Genomic DNA, 19980 nt, shown 5'->3' on the forward strand with positions numbered 1-19980 from the left:
CACCCCACGTGGTAATCCATTAGAACTATGTGGTACCCAAGTTGTCCGGAGCAATGTTCACATACAATAGTCGGGTAATCTATATACAGATCACATAAGTACTTTCTGCTATACCGAATGAAGTTTCTATGCACTTTGTCTTGGTGTCTTTTGAGATTGGCTCACATATTGCCACGTTCCTTTTTCCCGTGGCAATATTCACGTCTTCTTGGTAAAGTGACTGAACACCAAGACAGCTTACCGGTTACCACAAGCGTCGTAATGCCGACAATCGTTCGTATCGCAATCCTGGTACAGCATTGGTAAAGATTTCATACTGTTGAACCATGAGTAGGCGTTGATTGACATGGTTGGTATGGGGGGTTTAACCAAGGAGGTGTAAAGAAATATTTTTAAACCTCCTTGAGTTTAACGTCTCAAAACCACTATATGACCATAAGAGACGCAGTAGTTGAGGGCTCCAGCCCCGCCGTGGTGGTCTAGTGGCTAAGGTACTCGGCCGCTGACCCGCAGGTCGCGGGATCGAATCCCGGCTGTGGCGGCTGCATTTCCGATGGAGACGGAAAAGTTGTAGGCCCGTGTGCTCAGATTTAGGTGCACAATAAAGAACCCCAGGTGGTCTCAATTTCCGGAGCCTCCACTACGGTGTCTCTCATAATCATATGGTGGTTTTGGGACGTTAAACCCCAGATATCAATCAATCAGTTGAGGGCTCCGGAAATTTCGACCACCTGGGGTTTTTTAACAAGCACCGAAACCTGAGCACACAGGCCTGCAGCATTTTTGACTCCATCGAAAATTCAGCCTCCGCAGCCGGACTTTGATTGCATGAACTGCGGGTCAGCAGCCGAGTACCTTAGCCACTGGACCACCAGGGCAGGGCTTGTGAGCAAGCGTGGTGTTAATGGGTCATATCGACGGAGTATAGTCTCAGTGTCCTAACAGCAGTAGAATAAATCACTTTGCCAAAAGACAATAAAATGATGCGTACTTTTACCATCGACAGGTAGTTTATACTTAACGCTAGCTGCTGAGGTTAGCATAAAAAATTACACCCATATAACATTTTTGACAATAAAGCATTGTCTGAATGCATGTAAGGATGTCACGTTAGAAAATCAGGCGACTAGTGAGAGAACTAGGAAGAAGCAAAGTTCAAAACAGACAGCTTGAAGAGTGAGGGCAGTGATAACTCTGCTGGCTGCTCAAACATTTGGTCTCCATATTTAAGAATACTCTAGGGCTGCACTGGTCCCATGAAGAATGTTTCCGGTCTACCACTGATTTGTGAAGGCGATGTGGAGGCCTACTTTAATCAGCCACATCCCGCAGAAAATACATTCATTCTGGTAGAGTGTTCCGAATGTATGCAATGCGAAACACAACAATTCTTAGTGTGTGACACGTCTACCTGCTTCAAGCTGCTTTTGAGGCAAGAGCTACCTGATTTTTGGCCATACTCTAATACATATGAGCATACATGCCTATACCAAAATGTCACCACATATTCATTTTTACCCAGCCATATTTACGCCGTTTTGCAAAATTCGGCACACATATGCTCGTAAGGGTACCACGAACTATGAGAAAGTACCATGGAAGCTTACGACACAGATTGCGCCAAGGTATAGCGTTCACTCGGCACCACCTACACGTTATCGACCGTACAAACATGCTCGTATTGTGAAGAATTCGTTACTACAGAACACCTGTAAAGCGTCTGTACAAAATATGCTTATGAAATAAAATATTTCTCGGCCCCCTACTCGAAAGTGGTCCATCGCGTATTTTAGACGATGAGGGATTATTATAGACGACGATGGACGAAGAGGAACCTGCCTATAGCCTTAGAATCTTCGGTCCTACATCTTTTGTTTGGCAGTATTGGCAGTCACAAGCCAAAAACAGTATCAGTCTCAAATCTACCCACCTCAGCTTGCCCACCAGTGATAATTTTGTTTGCTCAAGGTTTTCCAAATTGTCTGCCATAATTCCTACCAAATGCTTCGGGCTTTCAGAAATTTATTTTCTTTCACATAATACCCAGCTAAGTTGCCACCACAACTGAAACACGGCCGTGATCACGTTCGCCATTTTGTAGCGACCATTAAAAATCAAGAGGTCATTAAGCTTACTTGCGAAGACTTCATCATATATTTGATTGAATTAATTTGGTTGCTGAGAATTCTTATTTTACCCCCCAGAACTCGTATAGTGTTACCACAACAGCGAAGCAATGATAGGAGAGCGACAAATTGTAATATACGAAGTGAGGCTGGCAGCTCCTTTGAGTCTAATCTAGCGTGAATCTAGATACGATTGACAAAAAAAAATTGGCAGATCCCACGTACAGTGGGAATCTATGATATGCGAAGCATGAATGAGAAATGTTCATATGTCACTTTAAATTCAGCACAACGTTACGAAGTGAAGGTGTGTGATGAGGACATGGCTTCCATATCATCATTATCATGTCTATGTGTCGTTTACCTTCGTCATTCATTCACGTCACGTGATACCAAATTTAGTATATGTGAAGCAAGCGAAACGGCCACAAGCACGCTATGAGCGCGGTATGTTGGCATGTTCTTACATGACGCGCGTGTCAGAATTATCATGTTTGCACCAGTCATATATTTAGTCATCCATTGACGTCACGTAACAACAAATTTATATGCGGAGATAGCAAAACGGCCGCGAGCGCATCATGAAGGGCCCTATATATATATATATATATATATATATATATATATATATATATATATATATATATATATATATATATATATATATATATATATATATATACTCCAAAGCGGCGTTGACGCGCATGCACGCTGGGCACAGCACGCAGCGCTATGTTAGCATAATGCGAGCACTATAGTCTGACGCCAGACGCGACCAGCGTCTGTCGGCGCAGCCCGACGGCAACCGGCGCAACATGCGCCATGCTGCATTTCGTGCTGATGCGTTACCCAGACAACACTGCGTCTACCTCTTTTTGTGGCGGAGGGACACCGGTCGCGCTGAAACGCGCATGCGTCAAAGCAACGCATCGCGGCACGCGCCTGCGAGTATATGGCAGGACAGGCGCCTGGTGTGGCAACGTCAGCGTGACACGACGAAATGAACGCCAGCCAGCACGCGCACCGCGTCACGCCGAAATGTATTGGTGCCTTGACTGTGGCACGTAGTCATGTTCTCACGTAACACGCATCTCATGATTAGCATGTTTGCACCAGTCACATACCTTCGTCATCCATTGGCGTCACGTTATACCAAATTTGGCAAATGAGAAGCCAGCGAAACGGCTGAGAGTGCATCATGAGTGTTGTATGTAGTCATGTTGTTACACGACACGCATGTCATGATTTTCATGTTAGGGTCTGTCGCTTGTGTTCGCAATGAAATCATGTCATACTATACTAGTTTTGCAACATGTCAAGAACGAGATCACTGTTACAGGAGCAGGATCATGAAATGTAAATCATGACATTCATGACATACATGTCAAGATTTTCATGTTGTGAATAGTGAAATATTCTCGTCATACAGTCATGTTATGCCGTACCAAGTTTGGCATCGATACCGTTATCAAAACGGCCAGGAGAGCTGAAAGTCGTAGGCAACTAGATAGATAGATAGATAGGTAGATAGATAGATAGATAGATAGATAGATAGATAGATAGATAGATAGATAGATAGATAGATAGATAGATAGATAGATAGATAGATAGATAGATAGATAGATAGATAGATAGATACGCTCAAAGTCGCCCAAGTTTGCTAAGGAATTTTTCGCATTTAAAAGATAGCCCCCTCGCTTTTTTTTACTCTTTTTATGGTCGTTTAGGACGGGTTGGATCTTTGCTGCCTGCTTCGGCACCAAGATTCCCGAGCGGGATGACGATGTTGCATTTGCCCTCCAAGTGACAGAGATGAGCCGGTCCGTTTGACCTCTGCTACGGCTAGGTTTATCACCCCTGCTCGCACACTTTTACCCATGGTAGAACACAGTATGCGTGGATATTATCAGTTCAAAACTTATACGGAACATCACGGCGATGGTGAAAACCCGGTTATAGTGTCTATAAAATTCCAGCCGCAATAAAATAGACATTTGAAAATACGACTTAAGCACATTCACTTAGTAGAGCAGATGTAGAAGCACAATTCAGGTTAAATCCAACCATTCTGCCACCGTTTGGTAAACTGGCTTCTTTGCTGTAACCATTTTTACCAAATAAAAAAAAGGACGGAAATAAAATTTTACGCTTACACTCACAAAAGTTTTGTTTGATTCGTCAATAATTATAGCTTACATTTAATGATTGAGACCTCCATTTATTATAGAGTATGTTGCTACAACTTTGGCCCCCTCCAATCCTCTTATAATGCTACCTTCACATAAAAGCGTATTATAAGTTGATATAGATTCTCTAGTTGGCACCAAAGATATGCATTCTGTGATGACTGAGATTTTGACAAACACTAAGAGAGATTCTCAGTGATGATCATCAGCCGCAATGCTAATGTTTGCAGGCCTCTTTTTACAGCGAAAGCTGTATACGACTAGAAAAAATGAAAACCTCCTGGAAGCGACGTTACGAGTGGTCTCCACTGGCTGCGTAATCAGTTACGTCTTTCGTAGCGCCATAACGAAGCACACGTGCCGTTGGCTGCGTTGTGACTGACGTCATTCATGCCGTCCTATAGTAGTGACCCTGAGCAAGCGCGCATGAGTTCTCTCGTGAGACATTCTATATGGGTATGCCACGGACACGTCTAGCAGAGCACGGCAATGAAAACGTGAGAGAACTCGCATTTGCCGTGCCGATGGCGAAGTCCCGGCGCAAAAACAAGCCCGGGAGGCCCAGTACCAGCAGCAGCTGCGTACCGAAAATCCGTCAGTCTTCCAAACCGCGCAAAATCGCGAATGGCAATGCAAGCACCGGCGCCCCCTCTTCACATGAACAAAATCTCTCCACATGAACAAAATCTCCGAGAATGCACAACAAAACCATCTTAGTTATTCTGTGCCAACTGTCGTTGTGCCGAAGTGAACTACGCGAGCTTGCTGGGTGACGGCATCACCCATATAATTTAGGGACGTGGCTGCCGCATTTCGTGAGCACCCCACCAAATTGGGCAAAACGCAATTAGTGGCCGTACTCAGTTGCGACGGTTTGCGGCCTGGGCATCTCTCGTCTTCATTTCCCCTGTGGTGGTGGTGATAAGTTCGCCGGGAGCAAACTCAGCACAATGGTTGACCATTCTGTGCATTCCCTGATCTCTGCATGTTCGCTATTCGGCCACACGCTTCGTTCTGCGGTATTTTGACGAAAACCCGCGCCACATCTCGCTTGCAGCCTGCAATGCACCTATCATATGCGTGGCGGCGTCATCGTCAACCTTACGTGTGCTTATCCTTTCCTGGAATTGCTAAGAAAACGCGCATGGTTTCTCGTTTGGCTCATTTCTTGCGGCACAACTTAGGTCACCACCGAAAAGCGAAGGCGGGCTAGTGATTGGCTAAACGATAGTGGGTGTGTGTCTGCGTGCGCATGCGTTCGGATGCCACTACCACGTTGAACTCTTGAATATTGAGCTCAAGGGTACCCCGCTTCTTTATTTTAACAACACTTCATGAAATTCATTGAGCTTTCCACACTAATTATAAAGGGTTTTTCTCCCATGGAAGTGAACAAACCAAAGGAAATGTCAAATATGGATAACTTTTTGGGAAAGACAAGTAACTATCACTAGTACAATTCATCAAAAGACAGTTTACTTCCCACCGATTGCTTTTTATAGCCATGACCATATAAAAGATCATGTAGAACACATATATCTAGGCAAATTTCACATAACCACTGAATTCTCACACAATAAGACAACAGGAAGGAATATGGAATCTGAGAAACTATATAAAGAATAGGAAGACACAAATACTAAAGCAGTCAGCTAGTGCTTGCACGCCACCTGATATAAGAGAATTTGCTTTGTCGTTTTTGATGGGCCTTGTCAGCCTGGAATTTCGCTCTTCTACCAAGCTTTCTTCGTGCCCGTCGTCGAGAGATAGTCGTACTTTTTTCGCTGCTTTGGGTGAAGGAACACTGCAACGCTGTCTCTCTGGTCTTTGCTTGACAAGTACTTTAGAAATGTATGCAGGTACGTCCAGTAACAGTGTTGGCACCGCATTTGCAACGAAAGCAGGCCTTCTCCGGGAGATCCGCAGTTACCTCCGATAACGTGTACGTAGTCAAGAATAACAAGATGTTCAGCGCCAATTTTTTCGCCCACCACAGATGTCTCAGCAAGGGGTTTGTCTTTCCCTGTGAAGTTCTGCTCCCAAACCTTCCGGTGGTCTTCGTAGTGACAATAAAAACAACAGAATGGTCCATTCGTTTTCTAAGCCTTGACCGGGTTAGCCTGTCTGGCTACGCAGAGTAAAGCAATGCGTGTCCGTCTTTCCCTTCTTATCCATCAGAATACAGCAAGCTTCATCGCCTCCAAGTGCTAAATTTATCACATGCACACCATAACCTTTGAGATGGTGGGCGCGCGTTGTGTTTCTTTCCGACCGTCCCAATCGGCATGCTCCCCAGCAAAACCAACAAGTATCGCATTGCGCGCCCGGCTACCATCAGAGTTCCGGCGGTGGCTGAGACCATGGCATACAGCAAAGCGCATGGGATTCCAGCATGTGCGTGGTTTCTTTTTTTTTTCCTGCCTACAAGCCAAAAGCACTGCCAGCATCTTTTGGCTGAACTGAAGGAAAGTATTTTTTTTTCTGTAACTGCATTTGTTTTGGTCCAATTTGCGAAGATATGCATGGAAACTGCTGCATTTTCTGATAGGTAATTGTGAGAAATGATCAATTCGTCTATGACAGTACAGTTAAACCTTTTTATACGAGGCATGCTCTGGGCAGCGATTCTTGCCTTTTATATGAGATGCCTCTTATAAGCCGGGGTCCTTGTATGCATGTTTCTATCTCCCGTATTTTACTGTAGACATACTGGGGTCTCTTATACCCGTTTGTCTGTTATATGAGTGTCCCTTATAGAAGGGTTTGACTATACTACTTTTTATTCATTACGGTCCGTTTTGTCTCGGTTTTAAGTACCTCGATTTGAAAAATATTGAGGCATTCTAGTGTTCCTCCTTTCCTCTGGAGACATGTATAGGATAAAACTGGACTAATTATCGTCATTTAATTGTATTGCTCTCATATCCTGATTCTTAACTTTGCTATTATATCATGCACGGATATTTATGAGGTGGCCAACCGAAACGCAGTTACGCTCTAGTTAACTGGGTACCTGGTCATGTCATTGAAATAAAGTATGTGTGAAATAATATTGCCGGAATATTGTATAAGGTTTTGATTTTGACCTACATTCATTTCCCAAGTCTTCCACAGTGAAAGTGTCTTGAGTTGTAGTCGTCTTCTTTTTCGTCATATGAATTTTGATCAAGCTTTGGTTGCACACTGGCAAAATCAGTGCCATGTTAATTTAATTACTGTACTCTCGGCTCTATTCAATTCAACCGGTCGCACATGTAGCAAAATGGCATCTTTCTAAAGAAAACTAAGTATTCGCCCCTAGGGAGGCTACTAAAGAAAGAAAAAAGTGTAAATTGTCACTGCTATGTAACAACCAAGTGTGTCATGCTTAGTACATCAATTTCTGAAGGTGTGTTGCATACTTGTTGAACAAACAAAATCATTTTGATGATCGTTCTTACATTGCCTAATGTATCCACTGAACACCATAAAAATCACAGTACGAATAGGCTACTGTAAGTCGCCTATTCGCACTGTAATGCTTTATTTGCATCTGTAATGCTTCTGTAATGCTTATATGTAATGTAACGTATCTGTAATGCTTTATTTGCAGTGAGAATTATGTACATGCATGTTTTGATTTTTCTGGTTGCTCTATAGTTTGTATACTTGCATCGCATGCAAACATGTACCCGCATTCCGAATGCACATGGGAGTAGGAGCCTCTGTCAAGCAATACGGCTTTTAGCTCTTACTCCTCTTTCTTTATCAGAAAGAAATAAACTTCAATTCAATTCAATTCAATAAGTGACCAAAACGTGCCTGTAATCAGCTCTGGATCACCGCAGAGCCAGTGACGTTCAGTCTATAGACTTACTCTAGATGCTGGCAACCACCGCTTCTGCGGCTCGACGGGAGGATTCTTGAAACGGCGTTACAACGAAAAGCAGCACTAGTTCCATGAAAGGAAAGAAGAAGCAACCCTTTTAATCGAGTGTAACCCGGGATCATAAAACGCGGCACTCTTCTGACTTCGCTTGTGGATCAAGCTGTCTTTTTTTTCTTTGCCAGGGTCTTCCATACTATAAAGCCTGCAAACTTTGAGGTACAGTAAGTTTCCAGCACATCCAGATCTCTTGCAGAGGCATCATAATGTAAGTGCTCTGATAGGGGTGTCGCAAATCCACAGCAAGAGAGAATGTTAATTTGAGAATATATACGCTTAAGCATTGGCTTTGCCTCTCGTACACCTTGGCCCGACAGTTCTAAATGAATATGAATCTATATAAAAATGCAAAACCATTTTTTCCTCGCCACATGCAAGCTTTGTCAACAGTGCGGCAGTCTTTTTGACCATACGAAGCAGCACCGTGGCGCGAAGAGCTGGCCACGCCCACCTCTGGAAACTTCTCTCCGTGCGATTGGGACGGCTGGAGAGAAAACAGCTTCGCGCCCGCCATCTCGGAGGCCATGCACACACACGGACACGCACAAATGGATCACTACGAAACAAAATTCACGCATAGCGGTTTCTTCCAGGTTGAGCTGCGTCGAGCACTCCCTCTTTTGCGCGTGTTGCAACCTGTTTTTTTCCTTGGGGCTAGCTACAGCAGCGCTACCCGTAGCCGTCAGCATTTTTGATCGCAGCTGCCCCCAAGGGCGCCAGCTTTGATCTTGTCACTGAAAATCCTTTTATAACACTGTAGTTTAGGTAACGAAACGTTCTTACAGTTGACCCCGTTGTTGCGTAAATTGCATCCCCTCGCCATGTCGATGGTTCGTCGAGTCTGTCGTAAGCGTCCTCCTCAAGCTCCTACGGCCATCGTCAGTAGTTTCCACCTACTGTGAATTTTGTCTTTGTTGCTAATGTCCCGGTCTCATCCATCATCTTCGGCTCACTTAGTCCAGCCTAATTCGTAAATAGCCTTATTAATGACTCCCTCTGACCCCACGTCGGTGGTCTAGTGGCTAAGGTACTCGACTGCTGACCCAAAGGTCTTGGGATTGAATCCCGGCTGTGGTGGCTGCATTTCCGATGGAGGTGGCAATGTTTTATACCCATGTGCTCAGATTTTGGCGCTGGTTAAAGAACCTCAGGTGGTCTAAATTTCCAGAACCCTTAACCACGGCGTCTCTCATAATCACATGGTGGTTTTGGGACGCTGAACCCCACATATCAATTAAGCATCAATGACTCCTTCTGATGATTGGTGTGGGCCGCATTCATTCTGGCTCGAAGTGGAAGAGCTGTAATCCTCCCAGGAAATTCTGTTTAAGGGTGCAGCAAGTCCGGTCAGCCTCACTCGGGACCTCCGAGGTCGCCAGCCACTTCCTGGGTCTCTTACGCCGACATCCTTCAGAACATGGCTTCAGAACTGTAGCGACGCTGACCTTCGCAGTTCAAAGCTCCACAGCACAGTGCCAGTTCATCTTCTGTGATTTTTCATCACAGCTGTGCTCGTGTTCCTCGAGCCATTTTTTTGACCAATTTCAAACGAAAACGCGCCACGAAAGCGCACCATCGGGGTTTCGCGCATGAACGCCACATTTCGGTGCCTGGGACGTGCCTCCAGCCCTTTTACTTATGTCACGGCAAAAAAGACTTCAACGATCTGTGCCAGCGTCTCCAAAAGCCACCTGCCCTCGGAAACTTTGACGATGACGCCCCAACAACGGTTCACACCGACGACAGCAATGTCAGCTTAGAATCTGTACGTACGCAGTGGCAGGATGGCGCAGAAAGAGTCATCGCTTATGCGAGCAGAACCTTTGCCAATTGGAAGAAAATTATCCTACGACAGAAGTGTCTTGTGGTAGTGTGGGGGGTTATAAAGTTTCACCCATATTTGTATGGCCGTCCTTTTGATGTTTTCAGTGACTATCGCTCCCTTTGTTGGCTGACAAGTTAAAAGACCCTTCGAGACGATTGGCACGCTGGACTATACAAAGGAAAGGAAGAGAAAAGTGCCGCCCGTAACTGTCTATCCTTACGATGACACTTCAACAGGTCGGCACAGGGATGGGTAGTGGGAATAAAAGATAAAGGTAAGGGAATAAAGTACGAGAAGGAGAAAAAAAAAGTCGCGTCAATCCGCAATACGTACGCACGTAAGAAAACACGCACGAAACACGGAACCGACCGAGAAGACCGCTGCGAAAACCGGGGGCACAGTGATGCGCACAGTTTAACATAGGCAGGAAGAGGAGTGGGGACGCCAAACTCACATGGGAAGTCCGGTTATCCCCGCTGCTTGGAGCTCGTTGGAGGCGTAAACCGCAGCAGCAAATTTTCGTTGTTTACAGTTTATTGGGAGTAGCGGGGGCACAGAAAGTATTGATTGCACCAGCAAGGTAATTGTGGTGGCTGAAAAGGGGCTGCGAGGGGCCAACGGCTTGTAGGCAGCGGACGCTGGGACCTCAAGCTTCAAGAATTCGACATCAGTATTGTCTACAGGTCGGGAAAGCGACATTCAGACGCTGATTGCCTTTCTCATGCGCAACACGAACTTGCGAATGCAGAAGATGACGACACAGTGTTTGTAAAAATTCTAAACACGGCTACTGTTGCACAGCTACAACGAGGCAACCCGGAACTGTAACCCATCATTGGTTTTATGGAAGGTCGGCCTTTAGTTGTGCTAACACTGTTTGCGAGAGGACTATCATCATTTTGCTCGCGCAACAATGTCTTGTACAAGGTGAACTTTATGTTGAACGATAGCGGCTACTTACTTGTTTCAACTTTTCTGAGGAGTGAAGTATTACAGGCATGCCACGATAAACCAACATCCAGCCACTTGGGTTATACGCGAACGCTATGCAGAGTGAAGCAGAAATACTACTGGCCAAGAGTGACTGTGGCCGTTCCAACACTACGTCCGGACGTGCATTGACTGCTGGCAAAGGAAAGTCCCACTCGTCGGACCATCAGTCCTCCTCCATCCTATTGACGTACCGCGTGCTCCATTCGCCCAAGTCGAAATAGATCTCTAGGGTCCACTTCAAACCTGCTCGGTGGGTCGTGTATGGATTATAGTAGCCACCAACTATCATACTCGCTATGCCGTAACCGATGCTCTGGAGAGGGCACGGCAAGTGAGGTAGCTTGATTTTTTATTGAGAATTTGGTGCTGGCATGGCGCTCCGTCAGTGGTAACAACCGATACGAGAACTGCGTTCACAGCCGAACTATTACAAACAGTTATAAGACTTAGTGGCACATCTCACCGGTGAACAACAGCGTATCATCCGCAAACCATCGGTCTGACAGAGCACCTCCACAAGACACCTGCGGATATGCTTGGCGTGTACATCGATGTAGAGCATGAAAACTTGCATGAGATCTTGCCATATGTCACGTCAAGTTGCATATAACATGGTACATCAAGAAACAACACGAATGAGGCCATTGTGTTTCTTCATGGTCGTGAAGTTACAACTAGGCTAGACGTTACGCTGCCACTTGAGTTTGAAGGTGCCGAAACATATGCTGATTACATCACTCAGCTTCCTGAAGAAGCCCGGCAACTAGCGTGCATACATATCCCTTGCCAGTAGGACTACGATTTAAGATGTTACAACCTTCGTCACTGAGCAGTCTCAAAGAGCCCAGAGAGAAAGTGTGGGTCTGGACTGCAATTTGGCATCGCAGCATCTCTGAAAAGCTGTTAAGCTGATACTTGGGGCCATACAAATTTCTGTGAAGCCTCAGTGACGTTAACTATTATGTCGTTCTCGATAGTGCCCAAGGCGTCGAAAACATGCACTAGAAGTCATGCACATGGTTCGAATGAAACCGAACTTGTCCAAATGAACTCATGCGCTGCCAATGAGTACAAACCTTTATGTTTAGAAAGCATCGGGACCATGATTTTTTTGAAGGGAGACTGATGTCATCGCTAAACGCCGGCAGGATGGCAGAGGACAAAGAAGTGATGAGCATGAGCAGCAACGACCGCTCTGATATGAGGAAGGCCAATGAGCTTACTGTGCGTTTTCTACGAACTATTCACAAAAATAATCGCAAATAGAATAGAAAAGGCAGGGACACACCACTTCTTCAATGCTATTCATTGCGTTTTCACAGGAGGGTTTCAGGGCCCTAGATTGGGAAGAGTTAGGGATTTATTTATTTATTTATTTATTTATTTATTTTTTAATTATTTATTCAACAATACTGTAGGCCTTCTTCAGACCCATACAGGAAAGGTAGGAAGGGATATGAGGTATCAGAGAATATTTTAGTAACCTGCGATTCACTGGTGGAATTGCCTGATGACTATCTCAGGGGACGAATTACAGCTCATGATTTCTGAACTGACAAGGAAAGCAGAAGAGTAAGTCTAAACATTAATATCGTGATGCAACGTTGAAGGCAACCTTTACTAGGCCCAGACGACACGATGAAGCGACCACAACCGAGGCATAGAACCAAGGCAAGCCTTGTTCCCACACCAGTTGAAGACGACGACCACTCATGATGACGAACATGTGTAAAGAAAGTAGATGAGCCAAATGAATGCCCAAACTAACTCCCCCCCTCCCATGTGAAAGTGGTCATTCTGACCGCAGTTCTTTGCTTCCATATAAAGCGAAGAGGAACGCCATGTGAAAGGCTTCATGCGGGATACACGGACTATTTCTGCTGCCTGGCAGCGGTGGTTCGTTGGAAGAAGAACGGGTGCCATGAGATAATTGACAGGATGCATTTGCGCCAAGACAGTGTAGAGGCCAATGAAGCGTAATTGAAACTTGTCGCACAGGCCAGGAGTGTAAATCGGTGTAAGAAGGAGGACTTCATCACCAGGGCTGAAGGACACGGCACATGAGAGGCATAATATTCAAGCTTGCGATCCTGTTGCTTGACTTCAGTGTTGACGCGGGCCAGTTGGCGGCAATAAAGTAGATGAGACTTGAGGATGAACATAGTATAACAGGTGCAGAGAAGAACAAAACATCGATGAAAGAAGAGGGGAAGCGACCGGGGACGAGTTGGAATGGCGAGTAACCGGTTGTGCGCTGTACATAGATATTATAGGCAGAAGTGCCAAATGGCAAAATGACGTCCCAGTTTCTGTGGTTTGGTTCGATATACATGGCTATCATATCTGACAGTGCGCGATGAAAGTGCTCAGTCAGCCCGTTCGTCTGAGGATAGTAACTGGAGCTTGTTCTGTATGTAGTGCCGGATGCCTGGAGCACTTATTCGACGAGTTCTGCACAAAATACTCTTTCACTGTGGCTCAGGATTACACGAGGTGCACCGTGACGAAGGATTATGGCTCAAAGAATTAATCCAGAAATTTCCGAAGCGGATGCAGAAGGCGCGGGAGCTATTTCGACGTAGCAGGTCAGGTGGTCGACAGCTGTATCTATCTATAGATCGCCCGTGACCGTCACATGAAGCAGACCATACAGGTCAACGCCAGCTACCTCAAATGCTTGAAGGGACACGGACGCAGTTGTATTTGTCGGCTTCGAGTTGATGTAGCGAGCTTGCGACGCTGACAAAAGGAGCATGAGGCAACGTACTTCACGACACTGGTGGACAAGCCCGGCCAGTAGAAGTGACATCTTATCCGGTCGTAAGTTTTCAGGAAGCCCATGTGTCCAGCAGACATGTCATAGTGATATGTCTTGAGGACTTGTGCCCGAAGAGAGCGAGGTTGAACGGGTACCCAGCGTTGGCAATCAGGGTGGTAGATATGACGGTACAGAACGCAGTTGTCGAGCTTGAATTGCGTCAGCTCTCGGCGAAGATGGGCTTTAGAGGGTCGACAAGTCCCATCCAGATGGTGCATGATGCGGTGACAGTAAGGGTCAGCACGTTGGTGAGGTAATAAGAAACCACACTCGTTCAAAGAAGTTAAGTCCAGAGTAGCGAAGGACGAAACAAGTGGGTAAGGGATGGCCGAATGCTCCTCACGTGCAGCAGTGATGCGTTTGGTAAGTGGCTCTGAAGGGAGCGGGCAACGCTAAAGCGCGTCGGCATCTTAATGTTTTTTCCGTGACTTGTACGTAATACTGAAGTCATATTCTTGTAAGCAAATAATCCAGCGACCAAGGTGGCCGGACAAGTTCTTGAGTGTCCAAAGCCACCACAAAGTGTGATAGTCCGTAACCACAGTAAAGCGGTGGCCGTGGAGATAAGGTCGAAACTTTTTTATAGACCATACGACCGCTAGGCACTCCTGTTTGGTGATGTTATAATTCTTTTTGGCCGGGGTCAGTGTACGGCTTACGTATGCGACGACCCTCTCACGGGAAAAATAATCTCGCTGTAGGAGAATACCACCAATGCCATGACCACTAGTGTCCGTATGCCGGAGTGTAGGCGCAGTTTCATCGAAATGACAGAGGACTGGTTCGGATGTGAGTGCACACTTCAGTTGGTCAAACACCGATTCATGTTCAGGGGACCACACAAAGGCGACAGCTGATCCGAGTAACTTGTGCAACGGCGAAGCTATTGAGGCGAAGTCCTGAATGAATCAGCGAAAATAAAAAGCCATCTGAGGAAACTGCGCAAACCTCTGGCTTTTTCAGAACGCGGGAAGTGTTGGACAGCGGAAAACTAGTCTGGATTGGAACGAATACCATCCTTGCTTACGGTAAGGCCTAATACTTTGTCTTGCTCGGAAAATGGCACTTCTTGGTGTCCAGCTGAAGGCTTGCTTTGCAAGGCACGTGAGAACTTTGTCCAGTCATTGCAAGTGCTGGGGGAAGGTTGACGAGAAAATAACGATATCGCCTGAATAGCACAAGCAAGTTTTCCATTTCAAGCCTTGTAAAATTGTGTCGATCATCCACTCGATGGTTGCTGGAGCTTTCCAAAGGCCGAATGGCAAGGCGTTGAATTCAAACAGCCCAACTGGTGTTGAAAACCCTGTCTTTTTTTTTTGTCATCCTCGTGCATGGGTATTTGCCAATAACACGAACGCAGGTTTAGGCTTGAGAGGTACTCAGCAACCTGCAACGGATCAAAAGCATCAACTATGCGCGGCATGGCGTAAAGATCCCTGCAGGTAATCTTATTAAGTGCCCTGTAGTCTATGCAAAATCGCACGGAGCCATATTTTTTCTTTACTAAAACAATGGGAGATGACCAAAGGCTCGTGGAGGGACGTATGATGTTTCGTTGCATCATATCGCCAACATATTCTTATATGACCTCGCGCTCGGATGATGAGATGTGATATCGTCGATGGCATACGATAGAAGTGCCATCAGTCTCGATACAATGCTTCTTAATGGAGAAGAGAAAAGGGCATCAAACAATCTCTTGTGCTTTTGTAGTGAGGCTAGCAACTCATTTTTTTGTGAAGAGATCAGCTCCGGACTAATAGTTGTAGTAAGAGCAGAAACGAATTTTGAGCGTCAAATAGAGGGAAGGTCAGAACACGCTGGCATAAGTAGGACAACGGAGACTGGCTGAGATTAGGTAACGCAAGCCATTGTGGTGCCTTTAGGAACGAGAATTTTCTGAGACGTCTGGTTTGTAGCGTAGAGAAGTGCAAAGTCATTGTGTAACCGCACTAGACTTGACTCTTAGAAAAAAGGTGGTTGGACTTACTAACTTTGGGGTAGTAATGGTTTGTCACATATAATACAACCCTGGCAGTAAGCGCAGTTAGTAATGGTGAGGATGGTAACAGTTACTACCTCTGCTGTTACTACCAGCAGTTAGTAACTGTTGCTACCTTAGCCGTTACCACCCATAGGTAGTAACTTTTAGAGGTTTCAAAAAAAGTAGTTACTGATACTACCTAGTTCATTCATTTTGGTAAACTTCACTGCTAATGTTGGCTAATCAATGTCATATTACTATACCAATTCGGGTAAGAAGCGTGGTGCGCCATAAATGCGAAGAATGCAAAGACCAAACAAGTTCACTATTTTTTACGTACACATGTACTAAGAAGAGAGCATGGGGTATATATAGCCCCTACCTCGCAGGGGCATGTCTGGCACAGGGGACCACTTGCGCTTCAGGTTGAATTATAACAAATATAAACCTATAGCACTGTACTATACTACCTGGATACTTGTGTTCGGTGACGTAGCATAAGACTTTTAATCAGCCTTACTTATAAAAAAAGATATGTATTATTTATTTATTATAAAATGGTCACAAAAAGGCATTGTGTACAGTGGTCGGAACAAGGTACCGAACTCATTCTCAGTGCATTTGAATGCTTCACACGACTAATATATCATCAAATAAAAGGTAATATTCGTTTTGGGGGTTTGACGCGCCAAAACAATGATAATATTTAGAGACACGCCGCAGTGGAATAACTGTGACTGTCCTCGAGGCTAATTGTGACCATCTGGTTATTTTCATTTGCCTGTCTTGTTAATGTTTGCTGTAGTTTACTAAGTTTGTTGTAATTGTCTATTACGGTGCGTGTAGCACTTGATTATGGTTCGTTAACTTGTACCTCTCCGTTTCGACAAGATCCGAATGATGTTTACATATCTCGGTTGAGTAATTAGGAACGAAATGTAATTTTTTGATCTATGTATACCTTCTGCGACAATTTTCCGTTAATGATAATACGTTGAGACGATTTTTCTCATAAATTATGAGAATCGCCATCACAGAATATTTTGGATTAGATAGTCAAAAGATGGGTAGCAAAGAGGTACTAACGGGGCAAGAAAGGTAATGACAGCTGCAGTTACTACCTTTTTCATTTCAGTTACTGTTTACGAACGTAGGTAGTAAAAAGGGCGCAAAATGTTAGTAATGGTAGCAGCTAGTAACTGTTTACTAACGTAGGTAGTAAACAGGTAGCAAAAGGGTATTGACGGTCGATGAAAGGTAGTAACTGCAACAGTTAGTACCTATTCGCTTGCAGTTGCTACCTTTTTACTAACTTTTTTCAAGAGTGTATACCTGTTGCGAGACAGCGTGCAGATGGTTGGACAAACACGTCACTTGAGTCGATCACGTTAGAAGCAATGGTAACTATTCGCTTATGACTAGGTGGTAGCTCGGTATTTTCCGCAGCGAGCAAGGGAACGGGCTTGTCATTCGCATAAAGGCATTGTCAGTTTACATTATATGAACAACATTTTCTCGACAGCAGAAGGAAGCGTTTGCTGTAGACAGAAAATCCCAGCCTAATATAAGCTGGTTTGCAAACTAACTCAGCACGGCGAATTGTACAAAGGGGAGAAGACCAACAATGAAAACACAAGCGTTGCACATGGCGGCAGGTCTAATGGCGTTCCCTTGAGCAGCGAGCAGTGTAGGTCTATCATAAGGGGTGGTGACTTTTCGCAGACGTGAGCACTAGGAACGATCAATTACCGACAAACAAGCACCCACGTACACGCCTTCTACTAAAACAGATATTGTACTATATGGACGAACTGAAGGAATTTTGTCTTTTTGTTCAATGCAGCTTTTCCTCCAAAAGCTGCAGAGGTTCATTTTCCAGGCGTTGGTTGATGAATTGTGAGACAGGTTGCAATGGAGACGTAGAGCGGCACAGGGGTGATGGTGAGCGGCGTCTAATAGAGCACCAAGGAGAGGTTGTCTTGGAAGTTGCAGTTGGCGACGAGGAGCGACGTAGCGGCGGATCATAAGGACGGCGTTGGAAAGTGGCCCCACTTGTCCCATCATTCCGTTTGTAGGGGTCGAATCTATGACGCGCGTCCTGCTGACGCTTCCGACAGAAGCGTGCAGTGTGGCCCTAATAGTCACAGTAATTACAGATCGGACGAGGTGGCCACCATGGTTAGTGAAAGGGCTTACTAGGTGCTCTCGGAGTCATCGAAGCCAGCGGGACAGGCGTCGAGTGTGCAGGAATTGGCTGTACGACAGGTGGTGAACCAGCGAAAACTTGTGCGTACGTCAGCTGAGGTCGAGGTACCGGAGAGTCTACACACGCTGGCATAGTCATGGAAGCCAACGTCGCTTGTATAACGTCGTGCAAAAGAGTGTTGGAGGGGGGAGGTGGACTCGGGGTCACTGAGAGGCCGAAAGATGGCAGCTTTTCCCGTAAAATTGCCTGGGTCATATCACGCAAGTTGGATCAGTTTTGGTGGTGTTTTCAGGGATGTCCAGCGGTAACTATAGGGACTTAAGTTCCTCTAGGCGTTGGCACGTGGCAAAAACGTCAGTGACTGTGGTCGGGTTTTGTATGACCAAGGCATTGAACGCGACTGTGCCGATCCTTTTCAATAAATGGCGAACCCTCTCTGATTAGGACATGGACGTGCTGAAACGGTCTCAAGGAGCAAGCACATCCTCTATGTACAAGGTGTAAGACTCACCACGTTGTTTCTTGCGAGCTTCCAGTGTCTTCATCACGAGTGCTGAACGAACAGCCGGGGGTGCCGAAGATTTGTCGAAGCTGTTGCTTGAAATGTGTTCAGTCTGTCATGTCGGTTTCATGATTGAATAACCACGTTTTTTTCTACGCCTGTCAGATAGAAAGAAACACAGCGGAACTTGGCAGGATCTTCCCAGTTGTTAGTAGAACTCGCTCGATTGAACTGGCCCAACAACTCCTCCACATCTTCATCTCGAAGTCCGGCGAACTTAGGCGTATCCCGCTGGCGCGCAGTGAAAATCTATGATGGATAGGCCGCAGTACCTGGGGCCGTGGAGGTATATGCAGGAGCGCTAGTTGGCTGGTTCTGAGGTATGGTACCGGACACCAGGCACAGGCTATGACCTTAGCGGAGCTCCAGGAGGTAGAGTGGGCTGGTAGAGGTCGGGAGATTGCTAAGCACACTCCACCACTTGTGATGCAACGGTGAGGGCAACCCGGGGGCAGTATGAAGCGACCACACCCGAGGCACAGAACCCAGGCAGGCCAAGTTCCCACACCAGATGAAGATGACGACGACTCATGATGATGAACATCCATAAAGAAAGTAGATGCGCTTAATGAATGCCCACAATAGGCATAAAACTAACTTGATGTGCAACAGTCGCAGGAAGAAAGAGTGCTTTGTGATAGGTGAAGATACGTTGGAAATTTTAAAGGAATATGTCTACTTACGAAAGGTAATAACCACAGAGGTGAACCATTAGAGTGAAATAACTTGATGAATAAGGATGGGGCGAATCTCATTCGGCAAGAATTCTCAAATCATCAATGCTAATCTACAACTAACCCTCTGGAGGAAGGTATATAACAGCTGCCTCTTGCTAGTACGTACCTATGGAGCAAGAATTCGGTGGTTTACCAAGAGGGTTTAGATTAAATTGAGGACAAAGCTTGGAGCGATGGAAAGGGCGGTAACAGGTGTAACCTTCAGAGACAAGCAAAAGAGCAGAGTAGAGCATGGAACAAACAGGGGTTAAAGATATCATTGCTGGAAGCAAGAAAAAAAATGTACATGGGCCAGGCATGTAGCCTGTAGGTAGGATAACCGTTTTTTATTAAGGGTAGTAACTGATTCCATTCTCAGAATAGGCAAACGCATGAAGGGAAGACAGAAAGGTGGGCCAATGAGATTAAAGAGTTCACATGCATCACGGGGCAGCATAAAGAACAAGACCAGTTTGAGAGGCGGATCATGAGAGAAGCCTTTGCCCTGCACTGGGCGTAGTCAGGTTGATGATAATATTCACATTACGGCATCCATATGTATTGGAACACCTGCAGGCTCATATCAGAAAAAAGTTGACTCAGAAAAGTGTATCGGTTCTCTTCTGTCTCAGAAAAACT

The sequence above is a fragment of the Rhipicephalus microplus genome, chromosome X (genome assembly GCF_043290135.1).
Source record: "Rhipicephalus microplus isolate Deutch F79 chromosome X, USDA_Rmic, whole genome shotgun sequence".
NCBI classification, from domain to species: domain Eukaryota; kingdom Metazoa; phylum Arthropoda; class Arachnida; order Ixodida; family Ixodidae; genus Rhipicephalus; species Rhipicephalus microplus.